Source organism: Mustela nigripes, chromosome 1 (assembly GCF_022355385.1).
Source record: "Mustela nigripes isolate SB6536 chromosome 1, MUSNIG.SB6536, whole genome shotgun sequence".
NCBI classification, from domain to species: Eukaryota; Metazoa; Chordata; class Mammalia; order Carnivora; family Mustelidae; genus Mustela; species Mustela nigripes.
Genome location: NC_081557.1, coordinates 142,486,403 through 142,512,255, shown reverse-complemented (window position 1 = coordinate 142,512,255; position 25,853 = coordinate 142,486,403). Strand labels below are relative to the sequence as shown.

General features: G+C 40.6%; 1 long non-coding RNA gene across 1 annotated transcript; it reads right to left on the bottom strand.

The window, feature by feature from the left end:
* On the bottom strand, window positions 1–25,665 carry LOC132000753 (uncharacterized). The gene is made up of 3 exons (XR_009399445.1): window positions 25,530–25,665; window positions 16,558–16,713; window positions 1–1,960 (listed from the first exon to the last, which is right to left on the bottom strand). It is a non-coding gene; the product is annotated as an uncharacterized LOC132000753 (long non-coding RNA).
* Between the last annotated feature and the right edge of the window lie 188 nt (window positions 25,666–25,853).

The following is a 25,853-nucleotide window of genomic DNA, read 5'->3' as shown; positions in this document are numbered from 1 at the left end:
TACTGTGAATACAGCAGAGTCAGAAACACTTTTGAACATCAACAGTCATCATGTATTTACTGACTCAAAGGTAATATAGGTACTGAGGAATGACAGAATGTAAATATGTTTTCAGTTATTTTTTGAGGCACAGTTTAATCCAACCATCATATTATCTGGTATGATCTTGACAATTCCATTTTATGCTTATGTTACTTTAATAGTTCACTAAGCTTTGACTTATATGGAAAAAAGTTTTCTGAAAGATGATTAAGCTTTAATGCCAGGTGGTCCCTGGACATTTTCAAATGTAAAGATACATGTACGGTTTGGAAGAATCTTAAATTATTCAACCAAAGCATAGATATGTGAATATTTTGTCAAGTTGTAGATATTTCCTTGCTTCTCCATACATCCTTACATCTTACTGGATTGTCCTCAACATGGCGATCTGTAAGTAATGTGGTCTGCAGGGAAGGGCGCTCTAAAACAGAGAGAGGCTTTTATCACTTCAATGTGTGTATACCCATGTAATCAGAATGTCCAGGGTTCGGAAAGATAGGGTGATAATTCTTTGGAGAGGAGAGTACATGTTTGTGTGGTGATTATTCTTTTTTTTTTTTTTTTTTTTTTTGAATGCTTCAGAAGGGAGAGTTGCCAAGCAGGAATTCCTCTCCTGAGGACTCTGGATGCCGTGCCCTAATAGTTCTTTCTGGAGCCATGCCAAGCCTCAGTGGTCGATGATGATGATGAGCCCTACTGGCAATGGGGTTTTCAGAAAGAACAATCAAAACAGACACCAGTTGTTGCCCCATGGATGGAGTCCAAGGAACATTTTTGTCTCTAGATGATCAAAGCATGGTCTGATAGGCTATGAATACAATAATTGGTATAATTAGCCAATAATTTTGCAGCAAAAAAAATGTCATGAGTGACCATTAGCTAGTTCATCTACAAGCTAATACTGGTGGGGTGGGGATGGAGAAAGAATTTTGAACCTTAAATTTTTTTATGGATGTCAGAGTTATTTCTGGCTTTAGTTGTAGCTGGACTAATGTAAGGGCGACAGTGCATAGGTCATGTCATTAGAGAATCCTGTGAGATGGCTGGTAGGACTTGTGCACGGTTTCTGGTACCTCAGTTCCAATTGTCCAGAGTGACCTTTCCTTTGAGGCTTTATGGAAGCCAAAGGGCTAGGGGAGTGGCCTGGGTTTTACAGGTTCTATTATTTGCCCACAAGAAAGAAGAGTCAGAACACCTGCCACCTCTCATGATCAAGAAGCGACACAGCTATTTCTATTAAACTAAACCAAACATACGGGGCAGCAACGACAAACTCACTGTGAAAGAAAATGAAGCAAGTTCCTGGGTATAGGCCCTTCCCAAGCCTGAAAACTAACTTTGGAACATCCCTAATATGTGAGTCATTGCCCCCTTCCTGTTCACATTGGCTACCTGAGAATTCTTGTTTCTTTTGTCACTATGAGGAAAACAATTGTCTTTCTCTGTTGGCCCAGTAGGAGAGGATACTGGAGCATTTTATGCCTACTTTCCAAACTGGGCAGTTGTGGTGGACAGCAGTTTGGGAAATAGGGAGATATTCCAGCATCCTGGGTTGCAGGGTGGAATGTTGCTGTTTTCCCTCAGGAACAGCAGGGAACTAGAATTTTTCGGTGTGGCTACATGAGGGTTAGTAGGTTTACAAGCCCTGCTAGAAACCAAACTACCATCTTTAACATTCTTTCCCTAGAAATAGTTTCTTCTAAGTTCCAAATGAATTCACAAATGTCCATTTAGGGAGGGGAAAAAATAGCAGTTGATAAATTGAGGAAAACTTGGATTTGGATGTCTTGCGTGTCCATCCTCTTCTTGGGGAACAGGTTTCCAATATTCTCTGGCCCTCCTTCAGGGCTATTTATTTTTAAAAAAAGGTTTTGTTCCTCCTCCACTGTTGGTGGGAATGCAAGCTGGTGCAGCCACTCTGAAAAACAGCATGGAGGTTCCTCAAAATGTTGAAAATAGAACTGCCCTATGACCCAGCAATTGCACTATTGGGTATTTACCCTAAAGATACAAACGTAGTGATCCAAAGGGGCACGTGCACCCGAATGTTTATAGCAGCAATGTCCACAATATGGAAAGAACCTAGATGTCCATCAACAGATGAATGGATCAAGAAGACGTGGTATATATACACAATGGAATACTATGCAGCCATCAAAAGAAAAGAAATCTTGCCATTTGCGACAACATGGATGGAACTAGAGCATATCATGCTTAGCGAAATAAGTCAAGCAGAGAAAGACAACTATCATATGATCTCCCTGATATGAGGAAGTGGTGATGCAACATGGGGGCTTAAGTGGGTAGGAGAAGAATAAATGAAACAAGATGGGATTGGGAGGGAGACAAACCATAAGTGACTCTTAATCTCACAAAACAAACTGAGGGTTGCTGGGGGGAGGGGGTTAGGGAGAAGGGGGTGGGATTATGGACATTGGGGAGGGTATGTGCGTTGGTGAGTGCTGTGAAGTGTGTAAACCTGGTGATTCACAGATCTGTACCCCTGGGGATAAAAATATATGTTTATAAAAAATAAAAAATTAATTTAAAAAAAAGGAAAAAAAATAAATAAAAAAAGGTTTTGTTCATTTATTTGACACATAGAGAGAAAGAGAGAACACGCACAAGCAGGGGAGCGGCAGGCAAAGGCAGAGGGAGAAGCAGGCTCCCTTCTGTGCAGGGGGACCAATGCGGGACTCGATCCCAGAACCCTGGGATCATGTCCTGAGCAGAAGGCAGAGGCTTTACCCACTAAGCCACCCAGGTGCCCCAAGATTATTTCCTGATTTTTTCTGTTATGGTATTTTAATGATGTTCATTGTTAATCTTACAGATTCTTATGTCAGTGTCCCCAGTTCTTCCCAAGAGAACCACTTCACCAGTAATGATATAAATGCTCAATAACTAAACTTAGAATTTTAGTGAAGAGATGTTCTTTGATAAACACAATGAAAAATCGTGGGTTGTGTTGGCTTACTGCTTCTAAACATAGGAAGGTAAACTATTATTAATATTTATAAACCATTTCCTATTTTTTCAAAGGCTTTGTTAGCCTCACAATGGCTCTGCCAAAGAAGTGGGTGACAAGAATTGTTAATACATAGCAAATCACTGTAACAGAATATACACCGCATTCGTCTTTTGTGCCACCTTTGTACTTTTCTTGAATCCATACAATGTCACACCTATGGAGGGAGGTTACTGTATTTAGGAAAAATAAATTTTCTTCTATTATTCTACCTAATATTCATTGATCTCTCCAACCAAGAAAAAAACAAATAAGTAAAATTCGACAGTGGGTAGTAAAACCAAAATACCATTATTAATCATTGTTACCTAACCATACTAGTTAATTTAAAAATGAGAAGAAATGGAAGTTCTTCTTTCTTTGCACACCCATTGTCATCCCCCCCCCTCTCCCAGTCCAGACATTTTCCCCCCTGGGAAATAATCTGGACCCAGAATATGTCCAAAACACCTCCTGAAGCAAACTGAATTTCAGTAGAGGCTTTCTGGAGGCTCCTGGTAATAAAACGTCCCATTGATTTTGATGTATATATAGATGAGGACATTTTTAGCAATTTCCGGCCAGTATTGCTGACTTCTGAATTCTTAGAAACAACTGGATTCAAATAGTAGAAACACACCAATTTGCAAAGTGTTTGCCATTGTTTTAACTAGTACCTTTTTTGAATCTTCTTCTTCCCCTCCTTTTGCTTCTTCTTCCTCCTCCTGCTCCCCCTCCACCCCTTCTCCTTTAGTTGCATGTAACAGAAACTCCAATATGTTCAAGGAAAAAAACTACAATGTATTTGTTCACATAATGGTGAAGGCAACTGTAGAAGAGAGCCGGAGCGACTGGGGGCTCAGAGTTTGGGATTGGGCACAGTGATTCCCAGGCCTCTTCTTAGTGTCCTCTTTCTCTCAGTTGTTCCTACCTGTCTCTGCTGAATTCCATTCTGCAGAAGGCTCTGCTGGGCATAGGGAGGACGGTGGCAGAGAATCCCAGTGTTACAATGAACGGTCTTTAGTTCAGGAAGAAGAGGCCTCTTTTTCCTCTAATTTGAGAAATTCTAGGTGAAGAATCTCTATCATTTGGCTTAAATTACAGCTTCACCACAGGAACAAATCATTATTGGGGGGCGGGGGGTTACAGAGTTGGCCTACCGGGTCCGGGGGTGGTGGCTCCAGTGAGGAATATGGGATGGGCACATATTTTCTAATCTCAACAGAAGGAGACGGTTTACTAGAAGAAGGAGGATTTTAAAACTGGATATTAACTACACAGTCCATTACATTATTTCCATAAGGAACTGGTATCAGTCAGGGGGTCAGAACAGGCAACGTGAGACACATACTGGCTAATTTGAAAAGTTCTTTTTTTTTTTTTTTTAAGATTTTATTTATTTATTTGACAGACAGAGATTACAAGGAGGCAGAGAGGTAGACAGAGAGAGAGGGGGAAACAGGCTCCCTGCCAACGCAGGGCTCGATCCCAGGACCCCAGGACCATGACCTGAGCTGAAGGCAGAGGCTTTACCCACTGAGCCATTCAGGCGTCCCTGAAGAGCTCTCAATAAAGGACTTTTTACAAAGGGGTGAAGAGGATGCCAGGAAATCGCTGTGATGCCAATCCCTGGAACTAGTAGGAGCAAGGGCCTTACCCTCTGGAGTCTGGTCAAGGGCTACACCACTTCGTCCCACAGTGACCACTTTAGGGAGGGATATGGGGAATAAATACTCCAAAGTCTTGCTGTCCCCTCTCTCTCATTTCCTGCTGATGTACCCTACTGGCCGAACTTGTCTAGAAGCCAGTGGATGGAGTCCATTGATGTAGTCCTTAAAAGTCAGCCTAGCTGCGCAGAGACCAGGGTTGGAAAGGGTAGAGATCTGGAGGGACAAACAGAAAATTTCTAGGAAAGCCTTATATATGTATAGACAGACCTACAGACTGACAGACAGGTGGACAAACACATTTAATATAGTAGAAACAACTATGCAATTGAATATCCAGTGATACATATATAATAATTATGATTATAATATATATTATTATGTAATGTATGTATTGCCTGGAAGAGATTCAAAGAGAGAGCAGGGCATAATAGAAGCTTTTGGAAGCAGGCTAACTTAGATTTGAATATTGCTCTCTAATCTTGGACACTTCACTCTTGTATCTGCCAACAATAGTTAGGACAAAGCAATTTTTTTTTTTAAGATTTTGTTTATTTATTTGACAGAGAGAGAGACAGCATGAACAGGGCAAATGGCCAGTTGAGGGAGAAGTAGAAGGCGGCTCCCTGCTGGGAGCCAGACTTGGGGCTCAATCCCAGGACCTAAGGATCATGACGTGAGCCAAAGACAGATGCTTAACCGACTGAACCAGCCAGTGCCCCAGCCAAGGCAATAGTATCTGCAGAATAGATGTGTCACAGCCCAGTATTCTGCAGCTTCCACTATACATAAATCACTAATATTCAAGTGATGAGATCCAATGCTGATATTATGACTTCCAAACAGGCTATAATTTGATTTTTTTTTTAAATTCTGAAAGTTCTTTGGTACTTTGGAGTGTGTGCTTTGACTCTGCAGTTATGCACATTCCAGAACACTGGATAATGCTAAAAATTCTGCTTAAATATTGATAGCAGAAAAACACCCTGGTTATTGGTACATAAACTCATTTATGTAGTCAACAAAATTTTGCCTCTAGGTCTTTAAATCAATAGTTGGCTTCCAGTTTCTTTAATGGCACAATGGTGATGATGATGCTAACATTTATGGGATATTATGTACTGTGTGCTTCCCACATATTAATTCTCCCAACAATTGTGACCCAGGTATGAAAAACCCCATTTCACAGATGAATAATCTGTAGCTTAAAGAGGGCTATGAAAACAATGCTTCCAATGAGTTTGAAACCCATTTTCGAATTCCGTTCTGTTTGCCGACCTTGTCCTGATGGCTGTATGGTATGTTGGCTTCCAAGGGATTGTTCCTTTAACCGACTGTTTTAATTCTGAGTCAATATGTTTACTTTCTGTTATTATTTATATAGTAGGTCATAGTCGATTTCACAGTTACTTCTGATTATTTTTGTAATTGTTCTTATTTCTCTTCGTTGAAACACATTTACTAGAATATTAAAGGAAAAACTAGTGTATTAAGAAAAAAATTACCTGGGGCCCTGGGTAGCTCAGTCAGTGGAGCATCTGACTCTGATTAAGGGTCAGATGAGACCCTTAAGGGTGTGTGATCTTGGAGTACTGAGATCAAGCCCCAAGCAGCCTCCCTGTTCAATGGGGAGTCTGCTTCTCCCCCTGTTCCTCCCCAACCCTCAGCCCCCAGCCCCTGCTTGTGCTCTCTCTCAGATAAATAAATAAAATCTTTTTCAAAAAGAGAGAAAGAGAAAAGAAAAAAATTTCCTAGGGCGTGTGGTGGCTCAGTCAGTTAAGTGGCAGACCCTTGATTCCGCTCAGGTCTTGGTCTCGGGAGTTCCTGGGATTGAGCTCCGTGTTAGGTTCCATACTCAACATGGATTCACTCTTTCTCTCTGCTACTCCCCCCTGCTCTCTTTCTCTAAAATAAATAAACAAATTTTTAAAAAATCCTTATAAAATAGACATTTTTATCCACAAATTGAATACATCTCATTATTTAAAACATAAAAAAAGTAGGGGCGAAATCCAGATGTCCATAAAAAAGTATTATATAAACAGTAATAAATATTTTACACAGTTTTTCTTTTAATGAGTTTTTCTCTTAGGAGAGTTTTTCTTGGGGTGGAGGATGCTTCTTTGTTTTTTAACCCGAAGTTTGAGTTTTTGTAATAGCGTTTATAAATTATTCTCATTATTTACTAAGCTTAAATGCTATTTAAGGCCAGCTGTATTAGAAACGTATAATCAGATTTTTCCTTTATATTTTTAAAATGTATCAAAAAATAATTTTGTTCATTAAAACAGACCTCATTATACTCAAAACATGAAAGGTCAATAATACATTATATGTTAATAAAAAATTAAAAAATTAAAAAGATGAAAGGTCACTACCTGACTAATTTAGGACTTTATATTCAAGCATGATATGAAGAGATCTTTAATTACCTAGAAAAAACCTCTTAAGTAACAGAGTGGTGATGATTAACATCTGGGGAAAAAGAACCCCCAGAGACTCCAATTTAATGGAACAAAGCATCATCCTCTCAAATAAACTACTGAAACTTAGATAGGCGATCACTGCTATTGTGGTAGCAAGCAGGTGGCACTTTCATTTTCTTATTCCTTTACTAAAGTGGAGATGTAATCAGGGGTCTAAAGTTTGCATAAAATGACCTAAAAGAAAGTCATAAAAGAAAAAAATCAAGGTGTGAAATGTGAAAGAAAGCAGAGGCCTGGTGCGGCAGGTATTTCCAAGTTAAATCTAAGCTTTATTATTTGTTCTTTTTTTTTTTTTATTCAACAATTAAATAGTTGGGGGGTGCCTGGGTGGCTCAGTGGGTTAAGCCTTTGCCCTCAGCTCGGGTCATGATCTCAGGGTCCTGGGATGGAGCCCTGCATCGGGATCTCTGCTGAGCAGGGAGCCTGCTTCCTTCTCTCTCTCTCTCTGCCTGCCTCTCTGCCTACTTGTGATCACTCTCTCTCTCTGTCAAATAAATAAATAAAATCTTAAAAAAAATTAAATAGTTGGCTCAGTTGGTGGAGCATTAGACTCCAGATCTTGGGACTGTAGGTTCAAGCTCCACGTTGAGTGTAGAGATTAGTTAAAAATAAAACCCAAAAAACCAATTTTTAAAAAATTAAGCAGAAAGAGAGGAAAAACCTAGAATGAACAATAGACAATTTTTATTAAATGAATGTTATATGTTTTATTTCATGAATTTTGTGCAGCCATGAGTACCAGAGTTTGCTCTGAAATCCTAGAGGGGTGCCTCTTGAATAGTAGGTCCCCAACAAATATCTGTAAAGAAATGAGTTCTCAAGCAATCAGCAGGAGTCCAGGATAGAGCATGATGACACTGGTTCTGAATGGGCTTTGGATTTTCAGGGTGAAGGGGTGTGGAGTTCCTACTGGTGTTAGAATTGCCCTATCCCAGTGCAAAAAGTGCCCCAGTTGAACACTGGAGGTTTCCCAGCTGATATCCTGCTATAAGCAAATACCTTTGATGGAAGGACTTAATGAAATTGGCTAGTACTTTTTTTTACCTCTGGCTAAATGAATTTTTTATAACCTTTCCTAAGCATAGTATTATTTAGCAGGGAATGGATGTGAATGAGGGTGAGGAAGTGAAGAAAGCTTGAAGATTGGATGGATAGAACACCAAAGGAAAGGCTGGTAGTCAAAAGACAAACTTCTCACTTTCCGTGTGGGCATAGAGCTGGTCATAACACAATTCAAACATTACCTAGTTACTAGATCAATATTTCCAACTGAGAAACCAATTTGTCATCTAAAAACCAACTGGATACGTTAAAACATATTCATTTCTATTCAAGAAGGCTCGGGATTTTTGTGGTTTCTGTTTGTTTGGTAAATTGGTTGGTTTTACCAGCTAGAACTCAACCATATATTTAAAGCACGATTTTTGGAATACTGAATTTCATTTTAGGTTTTACTTTGAGTTGATGTTCTATATAAGTAAATGCATTAAAAGTGCCCAATTTTTATTTCTATAGCTATATCTATCTGCATATACCATAAAAAATTGGGATATCATTGTAAATTCAGATTTGGAATCTACTGTTTTTTCTCACTAAGTATACTATGAGCATATACTCATGTTACTCGATAATCTTGAAAATCTGGGGTGCTTGGATAGATCAGTTGGTTGAAGGGCTAATTCTTGTGAGACTAAGACCCTGAGTGGGTATCCACGCTCAGTAAGAAGTCTGCTTGAGAGTCTCTCTCTCCCTCTGCCCCTCCTGCTTTCTCTCTAAATAAAATATTTTAAAAAATAATCTTGAAAATTTGAGCTTAATAACCTCAAAGTATTCTATTCTATTGCTTTAGCATAACTTATTTAATAAATGCTTTATTATTAAATATTTAGATTGCTACTACTTAAAAAATATTTTATTTTTAAGTAATCTCTACACCCACTGTGGGGCTCAAACTCATAATCCTGATATTAAGAGTAACAAGTTCCATCAACCGAGTCAGCCAGGTGCCTCACTACTTTTTTATTACTATGAACAGTGCTGTAAATAACTCTTGATTCTTTACTTAGAATCAATTTCTGGAATGCAATGATGAGTCAAGGAAGGCCTGAAATTGAAGATGTATAGAATGTTGGAATCTTGATTTTTCCCATCTTCTCCAGTCCCTTTTTGGACTCCACACTTAGTCATTTAATGCACCTGGCTTATATGAGTGTTCTTGAAAAATTGTTTTCCCCTAATTGAAGAAGGAAAAAAAGTTTTCAAGTCAAACAGAAGGAAGGATAATCTAAATCTGTCAATTCATCATCCACATGTATGTGTGTGCCTGTGCTCGTGTTTTGTTTTAGGACCGGAGAAGTAGGAGGTTTGATCAAATATGAGCTTGGACAAGATGAAGGGACTCAAGACGAGGACAGGGAAGTTAAGAATGGTATTCGGTGACAAGCTGGAAGTGCTGAAACATTATCCTCAAATAAATACTGTGCAAGTTTAGTCAAACGTTTTCTTTCTTTCTTTCTTTCTTTTTTTTTTTTAAGATTTATTTATTTATTTTAGAGAGAGAGAGAGAGAGAGAACATGTGTGTGGGCAGGGGAGGGGCAGGCGGAGAGGGAGAGAATCTCAAGCAGCTCCCCATTGAATGTGGAGCTCCCCCCACCTCGGGGGCTCCATCTCAGGGTCCTCAGATCATGACCTAAGCCAAAAATCAAGAGTTAGCCCCTCAACTGACTGGCCCACCCAGATACCCCTAGTCAAATGTTTTCAACTGCAGTTTCATAAAAGTATTAATCGGATCATAATCAGAAAATAGTGTTCCAGAACAATTCTGGCTGTAAAAATTGGTAGATAAATAATCAATTAAACAGACTGAGCGCTTGCTCTCTATGAAATTAAATTTCTGGATTTCCTTGCCCTGTCACCCCCTTCATTTGTCTTAGTACCTGACAGCATAATCAGAGCTGAACTTCTCTGCTTTTGGTAATTTTTAAAAGATTTTTATTTAATATTTGACAGAGACAGAGAGATCACAAGTAGGTAGAGAGGCAGGCAGAGAGAGTGGGGAAGTGGGCTCCCCACCGAGCAGAGTGCCCCATGTGGGATTTGATCCCAGGACCCTGAGATCATGACCTGAGCTGAAGGCAAAGGTTTAACCTACGGAGCCAGCCAGGCGCCCCACAGCTTTTGGTATTTTGAGTTACATTTACATTTGTATTTAAATGTACTTTTTTGGTGTTTATTAAATCATCTGGGAGCTATACTCAAAATGGTGCAATTTTCTCCTTTAAATTGTGTGCTTAACTCTTGTCAATGTTAATACATATTAAGTGTGTACATCAAAGTAGAACTATGAATAGGCTCTGCCTTGGGAGAAAAAAAAGCTATAGATTTCTCAAACACTGTCAGAAATTGCCTTATTTCTTTCATATTTCATTAATTCAGTTGAATCCCTCCTGTGTCCCAAGTATAAATTATTGTGTAATTTTTGAAGTTAAAAATGCTATGTTCTACCAGAAATCATCTTTTCTGAAGATTCATTAGACTTTGTTTAAAATTATAGCTTTGAGGTGCAGACATATTTTGAAAACATGTCACTTTACCCCACTCATCATCCTTCTCAATTCTGGAAAAACTATGAAAACTAGGACAAGTTGATTTTAATTAATATTCTCATAAATCTCTCTAGAGTGCATTACAATTTCCATTACTTTTAAAGTGCTTCTGGAACCACAGGGGATAACATTCCCCTGTTAAACTACGTAGTTACAAGTAAGCGCAATAAATGTTAGTATAGTATTTTGATATAAGAAAATGGTTGCAGGGACACCTGGGTGGCTCAGTGGGTTAAGCATTGCCTTTGGATCAAGTCATGATCCTGGAGTCCTGGGGTCCAGCCCTGCAGCCTTTTCCCTATTCAGCTGTCTCCCTACTCTCCCTTTCCCTCCAATCCTCCTCTGCCCTCTTGCTCTCTCTCTTGTTCACTCTCTTCCTCAAATAAAATAAATAAAATCTTAAAAAAAAAAAAAGGAAAGAAAGGAAAAGAAAATGGTTGCAGTTACTTATAGTTGCTTGGTAGAAAAACAAGGACTAGGTTCTGGTCCATGTACAGATTTTTGAATTAGTTGGTTGTCTACAAACTTGAAAATGCAAATGAGTATGAATTATCCCTTTGTGTCTAAGTGTTATGCTTAGAGGAAAGGTACAATTACAAACGTTTAGTGGACTATTTCTACAGACCATAGAGCATCATTTAGATTGGATATACTATGTAGGACAAAACTATGACATGGATTTTGTGTTACAAAGCCTTTTCATAGAAACCAGAACAATGTTTGACACCTGAGTATTAAACAGGGTTGAGATCACCCTGTATAGAGTAGGACACAATCTACCACCATCCTGTTATGTAAGATATTATATTTAGTTTAAAAAAAAAAAAACAACACTACATTTTAACTTTTTTGGCTGATATCATCCTCACATTGTGGTCCTGGAAGAAGAAAAAAAAAGATGACTCACATCACATTTACAGCACACAGTTTCTCCTGGTTAGGTGTCCCCAAATCACGCTGGCCTGTCTTTCTAGAGGCCCCTATTACTGCCAACCAGGCCTGGACATAGACCCTTAGAAATTCTCAGTGTTTAAAAAAAAAAAAAAAGAAAGAAAGAAAGGAAAAGATACAAACAAACAAAAAAAAGATGGTGCCTCATCCCACATAAAATTGGAAATTAAAAAAATACTAATATGTAAGATAAAGTCCAACAAATTCTGATTTTCTTTTTTAAAAATTTTATTTACTTATTTGACAGAGAGATCACAAGTAGACAGAGAGGCAGGCAGAGAGAGAGGAGGAAGCAGGTTCCTTGCTGAGCAGAGAGCCCCATGCGGGGCTTGATCCCAGGACCCTGAGATCAGGACCTGGGCTGAAGGCAGAGGCTTAACCCACTGAGCCACCCAGGTGCCCCACTTTTTTTTTTTTTTTTAAGATTTTATTTATTTATTTGACAGAGAGAGATCACAAGTAGGCGGAAAGGCAGGCAGAGCGAGAGAGAGGAGGAAGCAGGCTCCCTGCCGAACAGAGTCTGATTCGGGACTCCATTCCAGGACCCTGAGATCATGACCTGAGCCGAAGGCAGAGGCTTAACCCACTGAGCCACCCAGGCGCCCTCTGATTTTCTTTTTAATGAGCATTTTGATGCTTTTTCCTTTTTTCTCCTTTCCTCCTTTTTTTCTTCTTTCCTTTCTTTACTTGAATCTTTTAAAAATCTTTTTTAATTTTTTGTTTTCTTAAAGATTTTATTTATTTATTTGAGACAGAGAGGGAGAGTACAGAGGGAGAGGGAGAAGCAAACTCCCACTGAGCAGGGAGCCCAATGCAGGGCTCCATCCCAATACACTGAGATCATGACCTGAGCCAAAGGCAGTTGCTTAACTGACTGAGCTAACCAGGTGTCCCCCAAATCTTTTTTTCCAAATGTCCCTGCTATGCTGATGCCCTAAATATGTGTTTAGTCTGCCTGTCTGGTTATTCAGCACTCTCTATGTCTAAGGCTTGGAGTCCCTCTGAACCATCTCTAGCATGAATCCCAATATGGTAACAAGTCTAATTTCTCTGCTCACTTAGTTCATGAAGACGAGGCCACTGGTACTCCTTTTTCTATCCTTCAAAAGTGAAAAGAAAGCAAATAAACTTGATTTATTTTAATATGATTCCCAACTGGAATCATAAACAAAAACAAAAGATATTTTAGGGACAGCTGAGTGACTTTGAAAGTAGACTGAATTTTAGATATTATTGAATTGAATTGCTTTGGAATTCTACTGGCATTGTGATTATATAGGACATTTCTTATCAGTAGGAAGTACATGCTGACATATTTAGGGATTTAGTGACATGATGTTTGTAACTTGCAAATGGTTCAGAAAAAATTATAAAAATGTGTATGCTATATATGTACATATATAGAGACAGAGAGAGAATGAAAATATGGCAAAAATGTGGTATAATATGTACTATATTTCCAACTTTTCTATTAAAGGGGAAAACCATATAATCACTAAAACTAGAATGCCATGTATCGAAAGAAAGAGAGTTGATATTATATGAAGCTGTAAGATACTTGGGAAACTATAGCTTTGATTTATTAGTTTCACCAAAGAAATCTATATTTTTAAAGATCATTGTAGCCTTATATTTTAAATAAATGAATTTAGGTGCGCACGCGCACACACACGCATACAAAGACCTCAGTTCAATCAACCCTAGAAGTTACTGGCCAAATGCCAGTTGCTTTCAGAGGGAGTCTAGCCCTTTGAAAGCCAACTAACTGGTTTCTTTTGATGAATTTCTTCTATAACATCAGCTTTTCAGCAACTCAGAACCTGTTAGGAATCAATAAAGCAATAGTTCTTTTTCTTAATTTTTCATTATTTATTTATTTATCTGACAGACAGAGATCACAAGTAGGCAGAAAGGCAGGCAGAGAGAGAGGGAGAAGCAGGCTCCTTGCTGAGCAGAGAGTCCCATGCGGGGCTTGATCCCAGGACCCTGAGATCAGGACCTGGGCTGAAAGCAGAGGATTAACCCACTGAGCGACCTAGGCGTCCCAATAAAGCAATAGTTCTTATACTTTCCTAATAAATATGTTTTCTTCCTTTAATCATCCAATCAGTAAAAATTTAGTGACTGTCTCCTCTGCCATGGCTAGTGTTAGCTTGGAACGTACACAAATAAAAATACATGGGCCCTGTCCTCCAGGAGTCCAGAGTCAACTGGAGAGGCAGACATTTGACACATGATTAAAAAATAATGCAAAAAGCATTATAATAAGGTATGTATAAGCTGCTATGGGAGCATGGAGTAAGAAGCCTAACTGACCTGGAAGGGGAGGGAGGAGATGAGGAATCAGAGAAAAATGTTACGATGATAAGTGATAACAGTAACAACAACAGTAATAATAATAGTGGTCATATACCACGCAAGTTCCAAATATAACAACTATACTTATGAAGGCATGGGGAGGGTGGATGGTTGGCAGAACCCAGTACAAATTACTAGCAGAGAGGGTGTCTGGATGTATCAATACATATCTTAAGTAAAAAATGTTAACAAGTCTACCCAGCTAGAACATTTTTGCCATTGTGGCAGACTCCCTTCCCAGGTGTTTCCCATATGTTATCCAGATAATACTGCCTCCATTTTAAACAAAGCCCGAGGCTCACAGCAGGAGGTATGTGAGTTGCCTCTGGACAAGCAGCTGGTATGCGGCAAGAGGGAATCTAGGTTAGAACTCAGGTGTCTCGGTCTCTTGCTCCATCACCTGCCCACAGACCTTTTTTTAAGACTGTCCGAAAGGAGGAGTAGGAGTTTCACAGGTGAATCTTGGAAAGAAGAGAGTTCTAGGCAAGAGGTGCTTGTACATGGCAATAAGGACTTAGATTAGCAAATCCTCAGAGGCTCAGTTGTTAGCATCGACTAGGGTAGAAGTTCTGTGGGTAGCAAGGGGTGGGAGAGACAACTAGGCAGGTGCACCTGGGCCAGAACACTCAGGGCTCTTGAATATTGTACCAACACACCTTGTACTTCACGGAGTGAGTTGGAAAGCCACTCTAGCTTTGGAATTACATGACAGATTTGATTTTTCAAAAGATCACACTGTGCAAAGGACAGTTTCTAACAGGAGGGGAGCCAGCCAGGGGTAAGGGCCAGGCACTGGCTAGGTGCCATTATGGGGTGGAGCCTACACTTTGACTGGAGACACTGGGCTAGGTAAAGAGGTCTTATCCTTTGTCTGTATTCTCTCCACAACTTATGGCCCTTCTTTCAGCAAGACCAAATGTAACATCTTTTCATCAGAATCATAAAAACTATCACGTCAACAGGTTCTTTTAAAGGATGTTGAAAAGGTACCACTTTTGCAAATGGTGCTTAGGGAAGCCATGGTTCCTTCTGCTACTTCCAGCCATGCTCCTCCTTAAGAGGCATTTTCGGGGGATTGGAGGCGGGAGACGAAGTTTAGGAGAAGTAGTGCCTGAACTAGGTCAATGGCAGTAGAAGGGCAGGAAGAGTCAGATGTGTGATTCAACATAATTTCATAAGTGATCAAACTCAGGGCTGAAAGTGAGATGGTGGGTCAAAGATAACTCCTGGTCCGTTTGGGTTTTTTTTAGCCTAGGCAACGTGGTGGTTGGTGGTGTCATTCTCCAAGATATAAGGATATTTGGAAAGATGTTGGAAGAAAGATGCTGAGTTCAGATTTGAACATGCTGATTTTGCTGGATGTCAAACCATTTCAGCACCATTTGTTGAAAATACTCCTTGCTCCTTTGAATTGCCTTTGTCTCTTTGTCAAAAACAGCTGACTATATTTCTGTGGGTCTATTTCTGTCCTTTCTATTCTCTTTCCATTGGTCAGTGTATCTATTCTTTTGCCAATACCAGACAGTCTTGAATGTGGCTTTATAGTAACCCTTGAAGTTGGGTAATATGAGTCCTTCAACTTTGTTCTTTTTTATCGGAAGTGTTTTACCTTTTCATATGAATTTTGAATCAGACTGTTAACATCTATAAAAAAGTTTGCTGGTATTTTGATTAGGATTGCCCTGATTCAACAAATCAAATTGGGGGCAATCAGCATCTTAATATTGAGTCCCCCAATTTGTGAACTTGGTATGTTTTTCCACTTTAATTAGACATTTTTGATTTGTCAAATCAGAGTTTTATAGTTTTCCGCATACAGCTCTTGTATGTATCTCATTAGATTTGTCCCTAAGTACTTCATTTGTTTTGGTTGGACATGTTGATTTTAAGGTGTCTGTGTACACCTACGCACAGATGTTCTGTGGGCAAGCCTGGAGATCTGGGGTGTTGTCTAGGTTGGAATTCAGGCTTAGTATAATCATATATTTCTCAAGAAATGTCATGTTTCTCAGGGCCAGAAGATAAAGAAAATAGGGCTGTGGATTAAAAATCACCTCAACTGTCAACAAATGGTTAATTCTGGGACTTGATAGAAGTTCCAAATTTAAGAACCCCGATGATGAGGACTTAACACATACACTTGGGTACAAGAGAAAATATTTGTAGATCCTGGCTCCGGAACCTCATCAAGCCACTGTTCTCCTGATTTGGAAAATATGTGTGGTAATAGTACCTACCTCATAGGGTTGTTGGAAGATTAATTAAGACATTACATCTAGAGGACACAGAACAGTGTTTGGCACATGGTGAGCACTCAATACTTGTCAGCTATTGTTATTAGTGACATAAATGAAATGCCACAAGTCTATTGTGGCATAACACTTCATGGTTCTTAAGAGTCTTAGTATTATTCACATGAGAAAAGATGGGATTCACTCACTGTGAAAACTTTTCTTGCACAAGATATACCCAGGTCTCTTTGCCTCTCTTCCAAAGCTCTTTATTTAGAAACCATGTCTGCTGTAATTTTTTCAATGTCTCCCAAATGAAGTATGGGAGTTGTGGCTGGATGGCACCATGAACTCACAATTTCCTTCTGAAGGGAAGAAAGAAAAGTGGTTAGAATCATATTCTTCCTCCCCATCCCTCCCTACCACCAATGGCTGCTTGGCCTTGTTCACAGAGATTACCACCTTTCCGTAGTTTGTCTCCAGCTCTGTGTGAGTTGGCCCGACCCTGGAGCCAGGGCCCTTGAAAAGAATCCCACTGCAGGGCAAGGACAGAAATCATGCAGGGACAACTGTATGGTCTGGATAATGCGTGGCACTTTGTTTGATGGAAGGAAGGGGAGAATTGAAGCTCTTTCAGAAAGTCTTTATTTTCTCCAATTTCCATCTTATTGTGTTGAAGAGTCAAATAATGTCTTGGTCAAAAGGGAAGTATTCTCTAATATTGGCAGCTACCAGGAAAGAGACCCGCAGCTAAGTGAGTGTCTGATACAGTCACATAGGTGACAGATACTTTAATCAGGCAAAGGAGCTATACAGGTGCTCCTTTGAGATCTCCTGTGCTGTAGTGGGAGAAAGCCAATTGTCCTAGGACCCAGTGCCATTGCTGCTGCTATTATTTGTTCTGGAAATTCTGCAGTGCTTTTGTGTTCACAAGTTTTTGTGGTTCCTGATGGAAAGTTGTGTTAGATCGAAGACAGCTTACCTTCAAAATTTTTTTGATCACCATAAAGATAAATGGGGAGGAGGGAGAATGTGTCAGGTAATTTCGTACAGATTCCACTTGGTTAATCAGATTGTAACCCTGCGGTTAACCTTGGGTAGAGGGCATCGAGAGGCTCCTGGAGCATTATTCTTTGGACCCTGGTGGGTCAGGGTAAGGCATAGGTTGATTTGGTTTTAAAATCAGTTAAAAATCTGTGAGTTGCAAATATTACAAACATACCACCATAGATACTATCTTTATATGTAACTAAATTGGATCTCTCTGCTTTGTTTGATTTTATTACACTTTTTAAAAAAAGATTTAATGTATTTATTTGATAGAGAGAGATTACAAGTAGGCAGAGAGGCAGGCAGAGAGAGAGGGGGAAGCAGGCTCCCCGCGGAGCAGAGAGCCTGATGTGGGACTCCATCCCGGGACCCTGAGATCATGACCTGAGCCGAAGGCAGAGGCTTTAACCCACTGAGCCACCCAGGTGCCCCCATGATTTTTATTACACTTTTTAAAAAAGATTTAATTTATTTAATTTATTTATTTGAAGAGAGAGAGAGAGAGAGAGAGAGAGCGCGCGAGCATGAGCTGGGGGCGCAGAGGGAGGGTCAGAAGGAGAAGCAGGAAGCCCAATGCAGGACTCCATACTAGGACTCCAGGATCATGACCTGAGCTGAGAGCAGTCACTTAACCAACTGAGCCACCCAGGCACCCTATACTTTTTCTTTCTTTTCTTTTCTTTTCTTTTTTTTTTTTTTTAAGATTTAGTCTTTTGAGTGCTGTGTGTAGGTTTATGCATATTAACATTTGGAATAATTCTGATACTTAAAAAAATGAAACAATAACACGACTATTAGTAGATTGCAACTATGGTTTTCAAAATGGACATAAAACCTGGCAATAGATTTAGTATTTGTATGAGTAATTTGTAGTTTTTCATTCATTTGATAAAGGCAGAGACGCTGTCAGAGCCAGGTTTGGCACATCTGATGGGCAGCTCCCATTCTGCCCTGTAGAACACTGGAGGCTTTCAGGATGCTGCTAGCTCTTTCCAGCTGGCCGGTACACTCGGCATTGAGAAGATGTTGATTACCCACACCTCAGAATCACTGGCCCAGGTGGAAAATTTTTACTTTTGAGGGTTGGGGCTATTTAGAATAATGTAATTAAAGCTTATTTTATTTCTCTAAGCTCAAAATTCTATCTATAAAGTTAGGTCAGTATATTTTTAACCTAAAATCTTTCTTTCCTAGAGACTTGAAGGGCCATGTTAAGATTCTTTGACTAATACTATTTCTTTTAGGGAGAAGTGAGATGAGAAGGGGTATTTACTTTTATAAATTCTATTTTGAGTCACTGTCCTATTAATCTGGCAAGGAAAATACTACTAACTCCATTTTACAAAGGTAGAAACTCAGGCTCAGGGAGGTTAAATGCTGTCTTCAGGGTGACAAAGCTCATGCATATCAGAAAGGCTTTCAAATTCAGGGCTGCCTGCTATTAGAATTCAAGGTTTTCCCACTATATTACTTAGATCATATATTCCACTGTGCCTTTATAAAGCTGTGTTTATTGACGCCACTGAAAAAATGGATTGTGTTTTTTTCCTTGTAGCAATGTGATAAAGTTCTGTAAATTCAGTCACTTCTATGCTATTTCTTCTGTGTCAGTAGACCTGTTTGTGTGGCACCTGACCAGGCTGGGTGGAGTACTGTGGGGTTTATGTTGGTCTTTAACTTGATTTAATTACCTCTGGATGCTTATAGACAGCTATGATGCCACAGGCTCATTCCTAGTAGGTGAGATAAACACAAGGTACAACTGAACTCTGTTTTAAACATCTTACCAGTACTTATCACTGGTTGTATTTATGTTATGTGATAAGTAAAATGTTAACTGTAAGAAAAACACTGAAGATGGCCAGGACTGATTGTGACTTACCTCTCAAGAGCTTGGATGGTTCTATTTTCTTCTGTGCCATATCTCATGTATTATCTTTACCTGGTCCCTGTATCGTAATAGCCCATCCAATATTCAGAGATTCTCTTTTTGCTCTGTCACTTGTGCTTTCTTCCATGAGGTCGCTAAGTCAATACATTTTGCCATTTTATATATAAGGTTTCCTTCGCAAACTCCCATAGAGGGGATGTGCTTTTTCCTTTGACTTCCCGCCTTTAAATTTTTGTATTGCAACATAATGGGCCTTCCGATAGTTAAAACTAAAATAACAACATAACAGAATAGCCTCGTTTTCTCAACAGGCCCTCTGTGCATGTTTCCCACGCCCTTGTTTGCCCTTCACTTCCTCTGCCTAATTTAGCTTTGTAGGCACAAGGCATAGGCGCTCTGTGTTTGTTTATGTACATATGGTGCCTAACACCAGTCTTGGATTTAACGACTATTAAATAATAATGACTTCAGAATGATTACGAGTATTGGCGTTTAAAAAAATCACAGCTGATCGAGAGTACTCCTTTTTTCTTTTTGCTCAAACGACCTTGTCTGATTTTGACAGTCTTATAGGAGACGCTGGAATTACAGCACACTTGCTTTTACCCTTGAATACCACTTAGAGACCAGAGCTGGCAATAATTGTAGCTGCTCCTCTTCTGTAGAACACGTTTACAAATTCTGCAGTGCATACCAGGTTGCTTGTGGATGTAATTTCAGTGGTGTGTCATCATCACCTTACCATAACTAGAGAAACCCAGGTACACTTTTATACAGTGCTCCCTGATGTCGTTATGACAGAATTATCTCACTGGGTTAACTTTGCATGCTTGAAATTGAAGGTCTTTTTCTCTTTGAATTACTAGCTGGAGCATTCATGATATCTGGTGCAGGCTTTTAAAATCTATGCATCAAGCACTCATTGATTGTGTAGTGGCATTTACATTGTTAGGTTTTAAAGTGATGTCTTTAATTTTACCTATTTTCAATCTTAAAAAAAAAATCTGTATATCTTACCTAAACCCCTTTAAATTGGCAGACTGATTGTGGACTACAGTTCCACAGGGCAATTCATAAAAATAAATGCCAAACACCAGGCAACAATAGAAGGAATTGACGGTGGATCCAAAGTTGAACAATGCATTTCCTTTTAGAAATGTCAGCATAGGCTTTCTCACAATAAGGAAATAAAGAGGGTTGTTTTCTCCCCCTAGCCTAATATTTCAATTGCAAACAAATCAATGGAAGAAAGTAGTTATATCAGAATGAAGGGTATAATAGTGTAACTGGAGAGAACAATTTTGTTAGCCTGAATACTTTTTATTTGTATATTTATTTAATTTTATGTCCAAGGCAGAACCAAGGTGATAATATTATTAAATGAGGGAAAAAATGGGTTTCTTCTCTTAGAATCAATTCCAAAATATCTATGCCTCTATGTGACATTTACATTAGTGTTGTTCTTACTCATGTGGCAGCATCCCCAAAACTGAATTTATTACAATTCCTATAAAATCAAACCCAAGAGTCTGATAGTAATTGTGTTCTTGATATGCTTCATCTAACTTAGTTCATGAGCTCTATCTTGTGAACACACTGCATCTTTCCCCGGATACCTGCCACTGCACTATCCACCAGGGACTCTTCGGAAGTGCTATTTGCAGGTGAATACAGTATTTCCTAGTGCAGTGTGCTGACTGAGAGTGATACAGTGTGTAAGCTACAGCCTTCCACTCTCCTGAGATTCTTACTGACTTGATGTCAGGGCTAGAAGTAACTGTAAAACAATATAAGGACATGTTTTGGGGCACCTGGGTGGCTCGGGCTTAGTTAAGTGTCTGCCTTCAAGCTCAGGTCATGATCCTGGAGTGCTGGGGTTGAGTCCCACATCAGGCTCCCTGCTCAGCCGGGAGTCTGCTCCTCTGCCCCTCCCATGGCTTCTGTGCATTCCCTTTCTCTCCCTCTCTCATCTTCTGTCTCTCAAGTAAATAAATAAAATCCTTAAAAAAATTTTTGGAGGGAGGGGGAAGTATGTGAGGAATGTCATTAATAAAATTCAGCTTCTCTCTGCTCTGAACCTCTAGTCCAGAGGGTTTTAACAAGCAGAGAAAATGGTAACCAGAGGAAGCTCTTGTCTCAGCAGAGCAGGGCAGATTCCTGGATCTTTTCAATCACTCCCACCATTCTCCTGGATGAGAGGAGTACATTAACCAAGTGCTTGGCCCATAGAACAAGTTCCCACAAGGCCAGGGAAGGGACCATGCTTGTCTTATTCACCATTGGTATTCCAAGTATCGAAACCAGCACCTGGCACACAGCACTCAATAAATATTTATTGACTGAACAGTGACGCTCTGTGTGTGTGTGTGTGTGTGTGTGTGTGTTTTAACAAAATGACTTCTATCAATTGGTCAATAGATAAAGTATAAATATAAATATATCAATCCCTGGTCTCATATCGTAGCTGGACTCACAAAAAATTTTAAAAATGATTTTAACTCACTTTAAAAAATGACTCTCAACACCTAATCTACATGATGTATTACTATATGTAATATGTTTTAGGTTTTACTGTTGGAAAGATTAAAGATTTTTAGGTCATGAGTAGAATGGCATTAAGGCCAAAACTCAAAATGTATTTCTGACTTTAAAACTTGGTGCTCTGTTTCTGTCTAGCCTCTGATAACTTTCTAGGTAATATGATGGTTGTGGAGACAGAACAAAGAAAGTTTCATTTTTATGCTTGCCTTTATGAGGCAACATAATAGATGGCTTCCTTTGATTATGGTTGGTTGACACAGTTTGGGTTAGACTATTTGGCACATTGGCAGATTTGAGTCCAGTTCTGTCATCCATGTTATACCTAACATGCTGTTGGTGCTCAAACATACCCAAACAATGCACGCCAAGTATCAGATGTCCTAGATGCCGAAAGATGATAAACATTATTGACATAAGTAGATAAGTAGATTTTAAATAGTGGGAACATTAGCTGTAATTGGAGTTAAATGATAGTGTAGAAGTTGACAGGGAGTTAGTCATTTTGATGGTGGACAAGACATACTATTATGCCTTATCTAGGGTCATTGGTGCAATTCAGTATCACAGAAGAGCACTCAGAAAAAAAGAGCTAGGTTTATAGCTGGAATTCACAACTTAATGACTGTGAGATCCAGATAAGGGGGGGGGGTGTCTCAGCCTACTGTCCATGCTCTGAAGGACCCTGCTCTAGCTTCACACTTCTTCAGGGAACAAGGAGTTCCACACTCTTTAAGCACCCAGGACCCTGGGACTTACTGCTCTGCTACTTCCAGGCCTAATCCTCCAAGGCGGGCCCAGGGCTGGAGGAACTGCTGAGGGGTCCTTTTGCATGGAATATGACATAGTTTGGATGTGCAGGCTGGGGTGTTCTCATGTGTAGGAGCCTTTTTGTGGCATGGGATGGAGCTCAGATGGGAAGAAAGTAGAGTGTGAGTTTCAGGCCAGAAGCCACTCCTCCCTGCAGCACTATAGTTTATATGTATAGTTTTCAGGATTTTTAATAGGGCAGAATGGGTCTCCATTGTTAGCTGATCCCAGACCCTTCCACAGTTAAAGGCAGGCCTGGAACGAGGGCAAGTCAGGTAGCCTATTTTAGTCTCAGTTTCCTCATCTGTAAACAGGATAATAATTGTTCCACTGACCTCAAAGGGTGGGATGATGAGAATGATATTAAAAATAACTATCATTTGTTAGTTAGAAGACTATGGTTCAAGGACTATTCAAGGCAATATTCAATCGTTACAAATCTTCAGGGCATGCAATTTTTATCCTCTTTTTATAGAACAGAAAAATAGGGTCAGAGTGTTAAGTTTCTCTTCCGTACTTCCCTCCCTCCTCAGGGATACAATTGTGATAATGTATGTAACAATCTTAAATGCATACAGGGGAACACCATACTTACTGATTTACATCATGTTGTGGGATATAGCAGTGAATAAAAGGAACAAAAACCATCGACTTTAGCAGCTTAAATTTTAGGGGAGGGAGACAAACAATAAAATAAATAAAATATATGTTAGATGGTGGTAAAGAAAGCAAGGAAAGGAACTAGGTATGTGAAGTTACAGGGAAACTGATGGTTGAATAAAGATATGAAGGAGGAGAGGGAGCAATATTTTAGGTTTTGTTTGTTTGTTTGTTTGTTTGTTTAGGTGGGCTGGGAATCAGGGAGCTAATTTAGGTGGTAGAGGGGAACAGCAAATGGAAAGGCCATGAGACTGGAGCCTGTTCACCATACAGCATCTTCATGCATTCAGAAAGAGCATCTTCATTTCCAGTGTGGCTAGGAAAATGAGTTGGGGGTTGCGTCATAGGAGATGAGGCTAGAGAGATAAGGGGTGGAGGAAACAAGGTCCACAGTTCATCAAGGCCATGGTAAGGACTTTGGTTTTTTACCTCACATGAGATGAGGAACTAATGATTTCCCTGCCCCTTAGCAGATGAGTAATTTGAGCTAAAGTGAAAAGACTCACTCTGGCTGCTCTGTTCAAAGTAGACTGCTGGAACCAAGGACAAAAAGAGGGAGACCAGAGAGGTGGTAATTGCAACGTGCAGGCAAAGGGTGATGCCAGCTTGAACAAAGATCATGGCAGTAGAGGTGGTAGGTAGAGGGTAGATTCCAGATACAACACTTTGAAGGTTGAGTTGACAGGTTATTGACATTTGTGGGGTGTAACAGAAAGGAAGGAGTCAAGAAAGACTCCAGAGTTTTTCACCTGAGCAAGGGGAACCACACAGACGGCATTAACTGGAATGAAGAAGGCTGTGGGTCAGGGCGCTTTTCAGATAAGCTATCTAAACCCTGGTTTGCAAACGTTACTTCTGAGATGTCTATTAGACACCAGATGGAGATGTCAGGTATATTTTTTCACTTCACTAGATTTTGATTTTTTTCTTCTCTCTTTACAGAGCTGTAATAGCATTTATTCGTGTCCCTTTGCTTTCAGTGTGGTGGTCTGTGTCACGAAGAATTTGATGCTGGGGCTCAACAAAGGGGTGAAAAAAATGTGGGGAAGTAGTTTCAGCAAGATAGACCCATAATATAAAAGGGTCTAGAGATACAATTTATAACTCAGGTCTAGTTTCACAAGGCTGGGCAGTCTCTTCTCTAGGAAGCCACACAATTTGTTTAATGACACAAAGGTGACCTAAGGACCCCAAAATGTTTGCTCACAATCAACCATTCTAAGTGTTCAAAATAAACTAGATGTTTAAAAAGTATGTTTGAAAATTTGAAAAGTTCAATATAGTAGGCCTTAAAAGTAACAGCCCTCCTCTAAGTATAGCCTCCATATAGACATCAAAACATGAACTTATGGGGAGGGAGAGAGGGAAGGGGGAGGAGGGAAAGGAGGCTGATAAAAATAAAACCCTAGGACCAGAACAGCAGAACTGTCCCCTGTGCTTGGCTGACCTTACACACCTTGACCTGGCTCCGAGAGGGAGAGGGAGGGGGAAATGAAGCAGGAGGAGAGGTAACGTCTTAAAGGGCTATGTTACCGTGTTCTTTGCACCAAGTGAGTCTGGCTTGGAAATCTGGGGTCTGGAGAAGGAGGTTTGCTCTGCCTTGATGCAGAGCCAGATCTGCCAATGTTTCTGATTATGTCACAGACCTTGCTGTCCGGGTGTCTCGCTAATGACTGATCACCTTTAAATCTGGCCTGTCTGCCTGTCTGAGGGTGGTATTGGATCTAGTGTTGAAACTGGCACTTTTCCATGTCCTTAATCTCGTGGTCATTAAAGTGTCTGAAGGTGGCAGTAAGCACGGAAGGCAGGAGAGGAAAGCTTTCCCTGCAGCAAGTTACAAATAAGCAAAATAAAATCTTAGAGGATTTATCGCCTCTGAAGCAACTCGGAGCCAACCCTCGGGTTCAAAATGAATGCCCACTACAGCCCAAGCTTGCGGGCTGGACTTCTGCTCGGGGTCAACTTTCAGCCCCCTTGGCCTCGGCGTGGCGCCAGGAGGAGTCTGAGAGAGGCGACGGGACTCTGCAGGGTCTCGCAGGAACCGAGTGGGGTGTGGGGACGCCGCACGGCGCGAGACAGGGAAGGGGTGGGGAGGGTAGGAAGAGGAGAGCCCTGCGCTTCGCACCCGGGCACCGGGACTCGCGTCGCTTCCTGGGAACCAGGCGCTGCGGGGCTCTAGCCCGCTCAGCCCAGCGCGGGGAGACCCTCTCGCGGCCCCGAGCGCCGGCTCACCTGGTCGCGTAGGAAGGTGCAGCTCCGGAGGGAGGGCGCGGCCGGCGGGCGGGCGGCGCCAGGAGCGCGGGGAGGCGGGACCGAGCGCGACGGGGCCGCCCCGCCCCTCGATGATGCGGCGCCAGCCGACTCGTCTCCGCCCTGTCACTCACTCCTCACCATGGTTGCCGCACAAAGCAACAAGCCCGGGAGGCCGCTTCCTCCCTGAGGAGCGGCTCCGGCGGCCGGAGAAGGCGCAGGAGGAGGAAGAGGCGGAGGAAGCGTCGCCGCTTCCCAAACACTCTTTCCGAGGGGGCTGTGCGCGGCTCTCGGCTCTTGGCCCTC